We start from the raw sequence: 12501 nt of genomic DNA, 5'->3' as shown, positions 1-12501 counted from the left end.
TAGTATATATGAAGAACGTTTTGATCAATATTGAAGTGTTTTCAATTATGCCTTCAGGTAAAAAAGAATTTTAGGAACTTAAAATAGTTTTATAAAATTCTGTAGATAAAGTGAATTATGAAAAAAATAATGGAAGGAAAATTCTATGCTCATTATACCTTTTATTTTATAACCCTCGTTGAACAGCCGACCCAATTTTGGGTTTACGACTACTGATGTTCCCCTACATAACCTCGTAATTTTGCAACTAATCCAGAAGACAAGGGAAATCCTGGATTAAGTATTTGGAGAAATTTGCATTCGTGGAGGACTTCTTGATGGAACTAACCCGCATTTGTGTTACACGGGGAGGAAAAGGACGAAAATCTCCCACAGTTTGCCTGACGGCAAGGGGACTCTAACCCATGACCCGTCTACCACTGAGGATATTTAATGTCAGCATTGTGGTCGATGAGAGCAGGGTGTGGAATTCGTATCAACCAGCCATCGGTGGGATTCGAACCCGGTTTACCTCATTGGATGACGTACGCACTATTTCCTGAGCTACCACAGCTCTCTACATTATACATTGAGGTAACAAAAGTCATGAGATAGCAGTATGCATTTGGCAATATACAGATATATATATAATACAGATGACAATAATATCGCGTACAAAATCTACGAATAGGTAATGCACTGGTAGGCACGCGAGATAGACGTGCCCTTAGGACTGTGCGGCGAATTTCACCTGCAATGGAATATGACTGCAGAATTACGACTCGAGTGCCTTTACTAACCGCATATCACGTCCAGCTCTTCGTTAGAGTTGATGGAAGAATTCGAGTTTGACGAAGACTCCACGATGCCTTAGACTTAAGGCACTGAGCAAGCTGGCGTTGGCTCCATAATTGTGTGGGCTGCTTCTTCATGGTATGGTCTTATTGCACCAATCATAGACAAAGACATTCATCAGTTACTTAAAAACCTCTTGCAGCCATCCCATGGACTTTATATATCCAAACAACAATGGAATTTTTATGGACGATAATGCGCCATGTAACTGACTGGTTTAAAGGACATTCTGGGCAATTCCAACGTATGATTTGGCCACCTATATCATTCAACATGAATCTCATCGAACATTTATGGGATATAATCGAGAGGTCATATCGTGCACAATTCGCAATTAGACATCTATTGTGACTGCATCGCTGAACATTTCTGCAAGAGACTTCCAACTACTTGGTTGAGTCCATGCCAAGTCTAATTGCTGACACTATATTTAGATGTATTTATATTTATAGTATTACTATATTTAGAGGCCCGACACTATATTTAGATGTATCCCATGTCTTTTACCACCTCAGTGTATATCCGCCTAATTTAAATCAATTGAAGCAAATAAAATATATATTTTGAAATGTTATAATTTTTTTAAAAAATTACAAAAAAAATCTTGTTTTGGTGACCAGTGTGAACATACTAGAATATTTTAAAACTGACCACTGTTTACATAGAATTCAACAAGACTAAAATATAATAATATGAATTATTATATATAATAATAATTATATGTTATAATTATTATATATACTAATATAATAATATTTTTTTAAATTGTGATTCGTTTTTCTTCATCTTCAATGTTAGTGCATCATTTTTCAAAAATAACAATTTATTCTTTCAAAAATATGAATATAAATTAAAATAAATCATATTTGGAACTTGTGGAAAACCTAATATGGCACTAGGAGGGTAAAAAAATATATTTTGTGTAATAAAGCTCTTATGCAAGTACAGCACACAATGTATACGTAAACACCTTGAATATTTGTTGTTTGTGTACATCCACATTCTAGCAACTTAAAACGCTACATTGAAATCATTGTTTCATCAAATCATTTTTTTATTGTTTTACTTCGTCTTCGTAAACAGTCTTAAAAATTTTCGTAAAAGTTTTTTTAATGAAATTTTTTTTTATGCTTTTTTTTGAACATAACAAAAATAGTGGTTAAAGAAACTTTTTTTAATAAATAACATTAATAAATAAATACCAAATAAGTCTCAGTTTGAAAGTATGCTTAAATAAATAAACAAACTTACTTTTTCACATTTACTTCAAAGTGTTCCTAGAATGCTAGTTCAAAGTGGTCGTCTTTTAACATTTGAAAATTCCGAATCCATTAAGTTTCATTTAAAAATTTCAAATATTTGGAACTTTAATTATCGTTTGGCTCAAATTTAATTATAATAAAATTAAATATCGTTTTTTCCAAATGTATATTTAAGATGTCGTTTGCCATTAAAGATTTTTTTTTTCGTGTGTGAAACATTTTGTATTTTTGTATGGACCCTTAAGACTTGTATGATATTTAAATAAAATTACAAAGGGTACATATTAAAAATATGAATGGTTATTATTATTATTATTTTAATTTTAAGATATTTTTTTTTAACGATAAGGATCGTTTTATCAGAGAATGAAGTTCCTTCCAAAAACTTTAGTGCTGCTCTCTGGTGTTATGATTTTAAAACAGTACATTATGCTACTCTAAGACTTAGGGTTGCCATTTTTTAATTATCATTAAAAATGTTTGTATTCAATAAATAAAAATATTCACTTTAATCTTCTCCACACATAGTTTCTTAAAAATTATAGGTAATTATCTAAATAATACAATTATTTGACTGGGAAGAGACATGAGATTAGATAGAAAAAATGTCGAACTATTTAAAAATAACGGTGACGGTTCATCAGGTGAACGCCTTTTCTTCTCATATCAAACTGAAGCTTTATTCGGTATTAATGAATAATTTTCTTTTTCCGATCTCTAAAATATTTAAATTTTGAATAAATACGAACTTGCAAAGCTCATAACCGCTAAAAAGTTTCAAATAAAAATTATAAACCGGGAATGGCACCAGTAACGATTGATGACAATTTGAAAACGATTTTCATATTATCTCTGTGGGGTACAAATCACTTAAAAACCACGGTTTCCACAATTTATTCAGGAAAAAAAAAACATTTTATTTATAAAAATAATCATTATTCTGGTAAGAGGCATTTTTAAGAACTCAAAGCTTTAAATATATTTGAGACTTAAATGTTTTAGTTTATCAAATTTTTAATACATTATTTATAAAAAATTAAAACGGGATAAAAATAGAAGCTACTGTAAAGTTTCTGAGTGATCAGCTTTGAAAATATTCTTCGGCATTCGCTTTAAAATGTCTTCTTCAGAAAAGGCGGGACAAATATTCAAAAACCGCAACAAAAATTAAATAAAAAATAAATAGCTGTTTACGGCCATTAACTATTCTTTTCATTTCAATATTGCACTTTACAAAACACGTGGAACAAACAAATCTCTCTGCATTTTTTTTTAATTCATAAAAGAAATTCGCTGGATACAACCCTTCTTCAACATTTATTACAGAATCTGGGTTATAGAGGGCGGACAGTAGGTATTCTTTAGCCTTGACATTTTTTTTATCCTTTAAATTGTAAGTCGTATTTCAACTTTCACCATCAACTTCCATTGACACAAAGGATGAACTATCAAAATCTCTAATTAGATGGGAAGTTCCCCCGATTCTGTGATTTCTACTTTTTATTATTATTGTTATTATTATTAAGTTGTTCAGTAATTTAGTCATAAATGAATCTCAATTCGCATATTCTTCTTAAAAGACTGTTGCTTAATTTTGATTGTTATCTTCTAACGTCGAAGTTTAGAAACATTCTTGCATTTATAATTTATACTTGACTTATTCCAAGAGAAATCGATGTTGCCGTCATGTCAGAACAACTGAAATAATTTTCGAGCCAAAACCATTTCCAAAATTTTCTCAATTTAAAAAAATGACGCAACGTTATAAAAAGGATTTTTTTTATCATTGATAAAAATGTTTTTATATCAGTGATAAAATTTTTTGTTTAAAATGTTTTTATCATTTTGATAATAAAAAAAAACATTTTTATCAAAATGTTTATTTTATTTATTATTACTTAAGAGCTAGTTTCGGTATCACTAAAAAGAAAAAAGTCAAAACAAAAAAAGTCAATTAAGCCATTAAAGTGCTGAAAATATTTATATAAGAATATATAATATCTATATAAAAATAAAAATATTATATTATCCAGAATTTTTTACTGAGAAGTGGCATCCTACGTCACTTCAACTTTTTCTTATCCTAATGTATAACCTAATGTAATTATTTTATCCTAATTTTCATACTTTTCATCTTAGAAAAATCAAGAGGGTGTTTTTAGTTTTTCGTCTATAAAAAGTAAAAAATGGTTTTTAGCCGCAAAAAAAAAAAAAAAAAAAAAAAAAAAAAAAAAAAAAAAAAAAAAAAAAAAAAANTTCTCGACCGTAGTTTTTTTTTTTTTTGTTCCTAATGTAAAAGGTAATGATTTTCAATATAAAAAAAAATCGAGTTTTTCTTTTTTTCTCTTTTTTGCTCATTTAAAAAAAGAGGGGTTTTTTTTTTGGATAAAATATAAAGTTATTATAACTTTATGAATAGTAAGCGCGTTATGCAAGTATACATTTTGTTAATACGTTAATCGTAAAAACATAAAAAAAAGATTCCTTGGCTTGAAAAATAATCAACTGTACCTAAAACTATTTTAACTTAAAAATTTATCTTTATCATATTTATTCATTTTTTATTACTTTTGACAACAAGCCAAACGCGATCTTTTAAAGTGGAGATTTTTTATAATTTTTACATTTTATTACCGTCGTTGAACAGCCGACCTAATTTTGGGTTTACGACTGGCAATGTTCAACTCAGTAGCCTTGCAATTTAATTAATTCAGAAGACAAGGGAACTTCTGGATGAAGTATTGGGAGAATTGCCTTCATGGAGGACTTTTGGATACAACGAACCCGCATTTGCGTTACAAGAGAAGGAAACCACGAGTACCTCCCACGATTAGCCTGCTTCATATTCGACACATTGTCCCCTGATGTCGAAATTTAGGTATACTCAATATTTTGGAAATATTAAAATTTAAGTAAATTCTACATTGTCTTCGTTGTCTCTATTAAAAAACTGTTATATTTTGATAAGGATATTGCTCCAATGATAAATGCTGAAAAATTTTTTTTATTTCGATAAGAAAATCGCTCTATATTCGAAAAAGCTGTTATCAGCAAGTGTTAAGACTTAGGAAAACTCATAATTTATGGAAACGTTAAAATTTTTAAAAAAAATCTAAATTCACTGTCTCTATTTGAAAAAAAATTGCTACTTTTTGACAAGGCTATTGCTTCAATGATAAATGTTAAATTTTTTTAAATTTTGATAAAGAATAACAGAATCGTTTAGAATCGTTTTCTTATTCTCATGTTTTGTATTTTCGTCGTTGAATAAAATAGGGCGTATAAATACGCCTTCTTTTTTTCGAATTATTTTGCAGAACAGTTTCGTAAATTGTGTAAAATGTATAATTTTAGTATCATCGAAAATACGAATGACTGATTTTATACATTCCATCTTTTGGGGGGTAGGGGGTTTTATACCATTCAATCAATGAATATACATCGTCATTAGAATACAACAGCACACTTAAATAAAGAGAATTTCGTATGTTCCTAAAGCTTAATAAAAATTTTGATTTTTCAAAACTTTTCAAAAACAGATAATTTCTAAAATTCGAAAATAATAGAGAAAGAAATAGCTTAGGAAAATAGTAACGTTTTTCATGTATTTCATGTATATAAAAATTAATTGTATTTTTCTTTAATTAAAATCGTTTTTCTGAAGTACAGGACAAAATTCGCTAGCAAACAATTTTATGAATAGACAAACATATAATGAATTTTTCATGCAATTTCAGAACATTTTTTTTTAATTATTACTTTCTGCACAAAAAAGGATAGAATTTTTCACACAATCCTTAATGGTGAGATATTTGAAGAAGAAGAAAAACAAATCATTGCAAAAAGCAAGATGATTAAGAAAAAAGAAAAGATTAATTTCTTCAAAAGAATACGAATAAACGAGGGACTCCACTTTTTTACACCTGCGCGAGACACTCATATATTTCATTCTTCTTCCGCTCTCATAGAATCGAAATAAAACGCATTCATCACGTGCTAAACGGGTTCAAAGTTCAGACAAACAACAAAATCATCGAATGCAATCATCTTCCGGGAAATTAAATCGAGTTTATTTTTAATCAGAACACATTTGATATGAAAAAGGAAATTTAAAAACTTCTTTTCGAAAAGAGATGGTTAATATTTCATGTTACAAATGTTTCTTCTAAAAGTCAGATACGAGGAAACTTATCTTTAAAAAATGAATTATATTTGTTAACCGATAACTTGTTTTATTTATAATTGATTACTTTAACTGCTTTCCTCAAATTTTGATTACCTCACTTAACTTTATTATTTTACTTTTAAATCACTATGCATTTTAATTTTCCTATTTGGATTACCTTAAATTTATTTTACTTTTAAAGTTCTATAAATTTGAGCTCACTTTACTTACTTGAATTACCTTACTTTACTTACTTTAATAACCTTTCCTTATTTACTTAAATAATTTACTTTCAAACTACTTTCAATTTGACTTTATTAATTTATTTAACTTACAGTAATTACCTTACTTCATTAATTCACTTTTACAATAAATTTGACCTTAATTAACTCCTTTTAGTTACTCAACTTAGCTTTATGATTTTATTTTAAAATTACTTTAAATTTCACTTCATTACTTTATTTAACTTACTGCAATTATCTTACTTTATTAATTTCATTTTACAATTAATTTGACTTTACTTTAATTAACTCATTTTGGTTACTCTACTTAACTTCAGGATTTTACTTATAAATTGCATTGAATTTCACTTTATTTAACTTATGTAATTACCTGACTTTTTTAATTTACTTTTACAATAAATTTGACTTTAATTTGCTCATTTTAGTTACTCTATTTAACTTCAAGGTTTTAACTTTAAATTACTATAAAATTGAGTTAAATAATTTATTTAACTATAAACTTAAGTACATAGTAAAAATTTTATTAGTTTATTTACAGAGATAATGTATTTTAACACCCAAAATGGGGAACACTAAAAGTTGTAGAATAAATCTTAGTATAATCAAAAACCAAGGATAATTTTTAGTATGGCTAAGCATTTGATATTTTTCGTTACATTTCTTTCGGTGTAAAGCAGTTGCCCCCATTTTAGTGTTGAGTAACATCAAAACTTATAGGATATGCCTAAGGATATACACTATTGAATAAATATAAGGTTATGCATAGGATATATATAAGATATACATAGGATATACATATTCCTATAAGGATATGCACATATGCGATGTATTACGTAAGAGTCATTAAAGTTATTTTTACTACGGCACAATTAAATTTAAGAACATTTAGGATACACTAAATCTTATCTTTAGTTTTGAAATAAAATGCCAATTTTATATTTTACAGTAATGGATTGTGCCAATTATAGTAAAAGTTCATACTAACACTTTTTAAACACGAACACTGTTCTGTAAAATGCATACTGTAAATTTCCTTCTCTTATTTTTACTAGAGTTCTTAGCCTATCTTTTTTTTTACCGGTTGCTTATAGTTCTTTTTTGAATTAATAGGGTTCCTCGCGTTTCATTCATTCTATATCATTCATTCCATCTGAATAGAGAAAAAAAGGAAGAAGAAAAAAAAATTCGATTCTATCTTTCTTTTGTGAAGAGCCGAAGGACTGATGGCTAGCAGGTGTTTGTCCTTGAAGTAAATGGATAAGCTTTAACCTGTCTGCTGGAAAGTTAATTTTAAATGAAAGTGAATTCCCAAACCTACGGAAGAAACATAATTCCATTCTATTGTTTTTACTTTTTTTAAATCACATTGATCGAATGAAACTATTTTCCTTTTTTTTTTCATTCAAAAGTTAAGGAAAGGTTAGGCCGCATAAAAAGTTTCCTGTAAAAAAATGTTTACGCTTTATTTTCGCTTAAAAATCTGTATTATTCAGGGTTAGGATGTTGATATCTTAAAAAAATGTTTCTGAATTCTCTTAAAATTTCTTTTCCCTTAAAGTTTTTAAAAACGTATTTCTTTGTAAAAAGGATGTATAAATATAAATCCTTTTTTGTGTATAAATTTTACACACACAAAAAAAAAGAATTTTCAGCTCGAAAATTATCTCAATTTTACAACTGGCTCGTGGTAGGTTTTATAAATTACAATTTAGCACAATATGTTGAACAAATGCCTTTATATTTGCTTATCAATAAAAAAAGGAAAATATATTATTTATATATTAATATATAAATAATATATTAATATAATATGTATCGGACATCCATCAAAGCGACTATGTGATTGTTGACATTCACCGGTGAAAGTCGACATTCTCTTAATTTAGGTCATTCACGGTACTATGAACTTAGATTATCATCTGAAATAATTGTAAATCTACGGCTTTTTTCATTTTTTAACACATTTTATTTAATTTTCATCTTAATTTGAATGATATAATCAAGAGTTATATTATTTTGTTACAAACCACATTTCTTTGATGAATATATTTTTCATTTCAAATTATTTCGTTTTTTTAATCAATATGAAGAAATGTTACTGATAAAATCTAAACCGTTATTTGAAAACTGAAACTATACATAATTGTTTGTTTAAGATGTCAAAAGGGCGTGAAAATTTGTATACAATCGAAGCTTCTTTTTTTTTTTAATTTTTCCGCCTCTTCACATATTCTATAATTTATTATTGGGTAATACACTTATTCTTTTTGTACTGGACATCTGAGGAATATTAAGCGTTTCCATGTCCTTTTCGTGAGATCGAAATGGCGACCTAATCGTTCCAATTTCATCGTCTGCGGTGATCTTTACGAGCCTCGTTGTTATAGAGGTTAAAATCTTGGAAGATCAGATGAATAATATTTACAAGCATAGGTTGGGCATTTTATTTTATTATTATTGAGTCTACTAATCATTGAAAATGGAAGTGCTCTAATATCATGTAAAGTTTTTTTTATTGTCTTAAGATGTTTAAATGAACTTTCAAGCAATCGTAGAGCTCTTCTTTATATAGGTCAATCTCCCGAACACAATAATTTTCAAATCTCAATGAGTATGTTATTCTTGTTTTGTTACTTATGCAAATTTGTTTTGGGTGGAAAGTTCGAAAGTTTTTTTTTCGATGGAGAGGGGGGAGAGCTGGGGCCTTTTTAGGTTTTTAGTATTTCACCTTATCTTCGGAATGATGAAGTGAATTATAAAAAGGGAATCAAAAAAGTGCATTTTTGCTTGCTAATACAAAACATATTTATCTAAAGATAATTTCGCATAAAAAGTTCAGAGATATTTATTGTTCAATTTACTAATGTTTGAAAGTATTTTGAATCGTAAGGAATACAATTCAAAATACTTTGATTTCTTTAACGTAAAATGACCCGTGAGAAGGGCCTATGTACAGTTCCTGGCCAAATTATTAAAATCTCAATTATCAGATGATACTATACAGCTTTATTGTTTTTACGCGGTTGAATCCGGTTTGCACTTGTTTAAGTTCGTGTATCAGTTGGTTAACATTTTAATGCAATTCGTTAAAAATAAATACAAATAGGAAATATATGAAATATCACCTGAATAAAAAGTATTGCATATAAACTCGTGCGAAACATGCAATTACTAAAAAACTACAGTGCGTCTAATAATTTGATCTAATTATTATAATATACTAATATAATACCTGATATAATAAATATTCCATATTTATATAATATATCGTCTAATTTATTCAATCGTCGAATTTGTATTATATGTCGTCTAATTTAGTCAATTGATGCACGAACGTAAACAAGTGCAAGTCGGTTTCAGTCTCGTAAAAAATAATAAAGCTGTATAGGATCACCTGATAATTAAGATCTTACGTAGAGTCTTTACAGCGCGTCTAATAATTTGACCAGGGACTGTAAATCTGTAAAGAAACTGTTTTCTACACTATAGATTGTGATTACGTCCATATGAGGCTTCATTAGCTTTTAATCAGGACATAAGATATGGGAGCCATTAAAAATGGCAACCGCAGATAACAATCACACTTCTCATGAGAACTTAGTAAAGGGCACGCGGGGTCATCCGAAATTATTAAAATGAGAACGTTTGAAACAATATTTTAATTACTTCTGCATGACCATCCAAGAAAGGGGTCGGGTTTTAAAAACAATATAATCACTGAGAAATTTTAATTTAACCAATTCATTCTCTACGTTTTAATCCTTGTTACCGCATTAATTTAATCTACAATATTAAATACAAGTCTGTTTATATAATTGATTATTCTTGCTACTTTTTTTTTTTATCCTTCCCTAAATCTTATTAAGAAAGATAAATTTCGTAATTTTTTCAATTTGCGAAAAAGCATTGTAAATTGCATATGAATATTCCTTAATTTCATTATGAAGAATTATTTAATTATGAATTTATAATAAGAAGAATTTTTAAAAAAATCAATAATTTGGAATTACCAGTCGAATAACATAACCCTATTTCTAATTTTCATCTAATGCTAATTCTAATTACTACAATGGGAAACTTGCAAGTGACGTAGTGTGGTTATATCGATCCTGATTGGTTGTTGAAACGTGGCATCTGTTTATGTAAGCAACTGTTCTTTCCATTCTATTTCGAGTCAGCTTACCCCGTCAAGTATCAATTCTCTTAAGTCATACATTCTATAATCCCTCTCATAGATTCTTTCAGAATGATTTCGATTCATTCATCATATATTTCTAACTTAACACAAAGACAGGCAGATGGCCATGTAGAACAAAAACAAACTAATTATGCATCGAAGTTGCTAGGTACACGAAACAGAAATACATCACGTGTTACAATAAAATATATAAAAAATTAATAAACCTAAGAAAGAATTATATTTCAACCATTTCAGTGTGCGATACGGCGCTTAATATAATTAACTTGACGTTAATTAACATTCTAACTTTGCGGAAAAACTTATCTTAACTTTGACACGCCATTTTGTTTATTGACTATCAGCTGACGCTGACGTCAAAGGTCACATGCATAGGTCACATGTTTGATCTTCTTCTTCTCAAAGTGCAAGTACCCAATTATTCTATAAATAATGCAAGCGATATTCATAGCTACTTTATCGTCGAAAATGATTTTGAACTCCTCCATCAAAACAAAGCATTATAATACGCAAACAAAATATAAGAAACTCGCAAGTAGTTAAATAATTATTTAAAAACTACATTTTTAAACTAGCCAAAAAAGATATCATTATATTTTTTTTGTCTTTAACGAAAACTTTTATGGTTACCTCCTGATTGCGTCTTCAGAATATGATTGCACCTTACGATTTTCGTTTTACAGATAAACAAAAATAAAATTATCTCCATTTAAGTCGACTTGAAAAGCGTAAATATTAAAAAAAAATATTATTTTATTAAATTATGATATCGAAAAAAACCACATCGTAACAATATCCTTTTTTTTTAATGGAATTAATGATACAATGAATATCTACATCAGACTACTTAATTATAGTTAAGCAGGAAAATCATGTTAAGTGGATAAATGAAAGGACTTTTTATCCCTTTTAATCAATTCGAGGATTTATGAACCTGATGAAGAAAGACGATATCTTTGTTGTGCGGCGGTTAGAAAAGTACGGAAATTCCACCAAATCAGCCCTCGTTTATCAGCAAATCTGCACGACGTCTTCTCCGAATCCGTGATTTTCCCGGTCGAGATTTCTTCCTCCCTCACGATCATGAATGATTTGGATTTTAACCGCTAAACGATCTTCCATCGTGTCTGTGGGGATGGTGGAAAAAATATTTTTTTCCTTTTTTTTTTTCCTTCTATTTCTAATGCCCACCTGTGTAAACATTTCGCCAGGTTTTTACAAGGAAGATTTGTTGACCACTCTTTCAGGGGTACCCAATTAGACGGGCCAGCGTTGCTTCCATAGTAACGACCCCCTACCTATTGGAATATTATTTTTTTTAAAATATGTAAAAAAAGGCGGAAAAGCATAAACGGTGAATATTGAACCGCTATGGCTCAGGGGATAGAGCTTTCGCCTTCCAATGAGGTGAACCAGGGTTCGATCCCGGTGATGGCTGGTCAATACGAATTCCGCTTCCGGCTTGCACCGACCACAGTGCTAACGTGAAATATCCTCAGTGGCAGACGGATCATGGATTAGAGTCCCCTTGCCGTCAGGATAACAGTGGGAGGTTCTAGTGGTCTTCCTTTCCGTGTAAAGGCCTGGGTTCTTAGGACAGGACGCGGTCAGCTGGAAATCAGCGCTAACCTCTGATTGGTCCATTTGTGAGTTTGATAGTATACGTCATCGAACGCTCATCTTGAACTACAATTGCCGTCCAACTCAACTGCAGTTGGATTACAACGTGACGTTAACCACAGAAGCAATGGCGGACAACATCCAACAGCACATTGAAATCAGCCAAGATTTTGATTTTGA

Source organism: Parasteatoda tepidariorum, chromosome 2 (assembly GCF_043381705.1).
Source record: "Parasteatoda tepidariorum isolate YZ-2023 chromosome 2, CAS_Ptep_4.0, whole genome shotgun sequence".
In the NCBI taxonomy this organism is placed as follows: domain Eukaryota; kingdom Metazoa; phylum Arthropoda; class Arachnida; order Araneae; family Theridiidae; genus Parasteatoda; species Parasteatoda tepidariorum.
The sequence above is the reverse complement of the archived record's forward strand: the minus strand, read 5'-3'. Positions refer to the sequence as shown.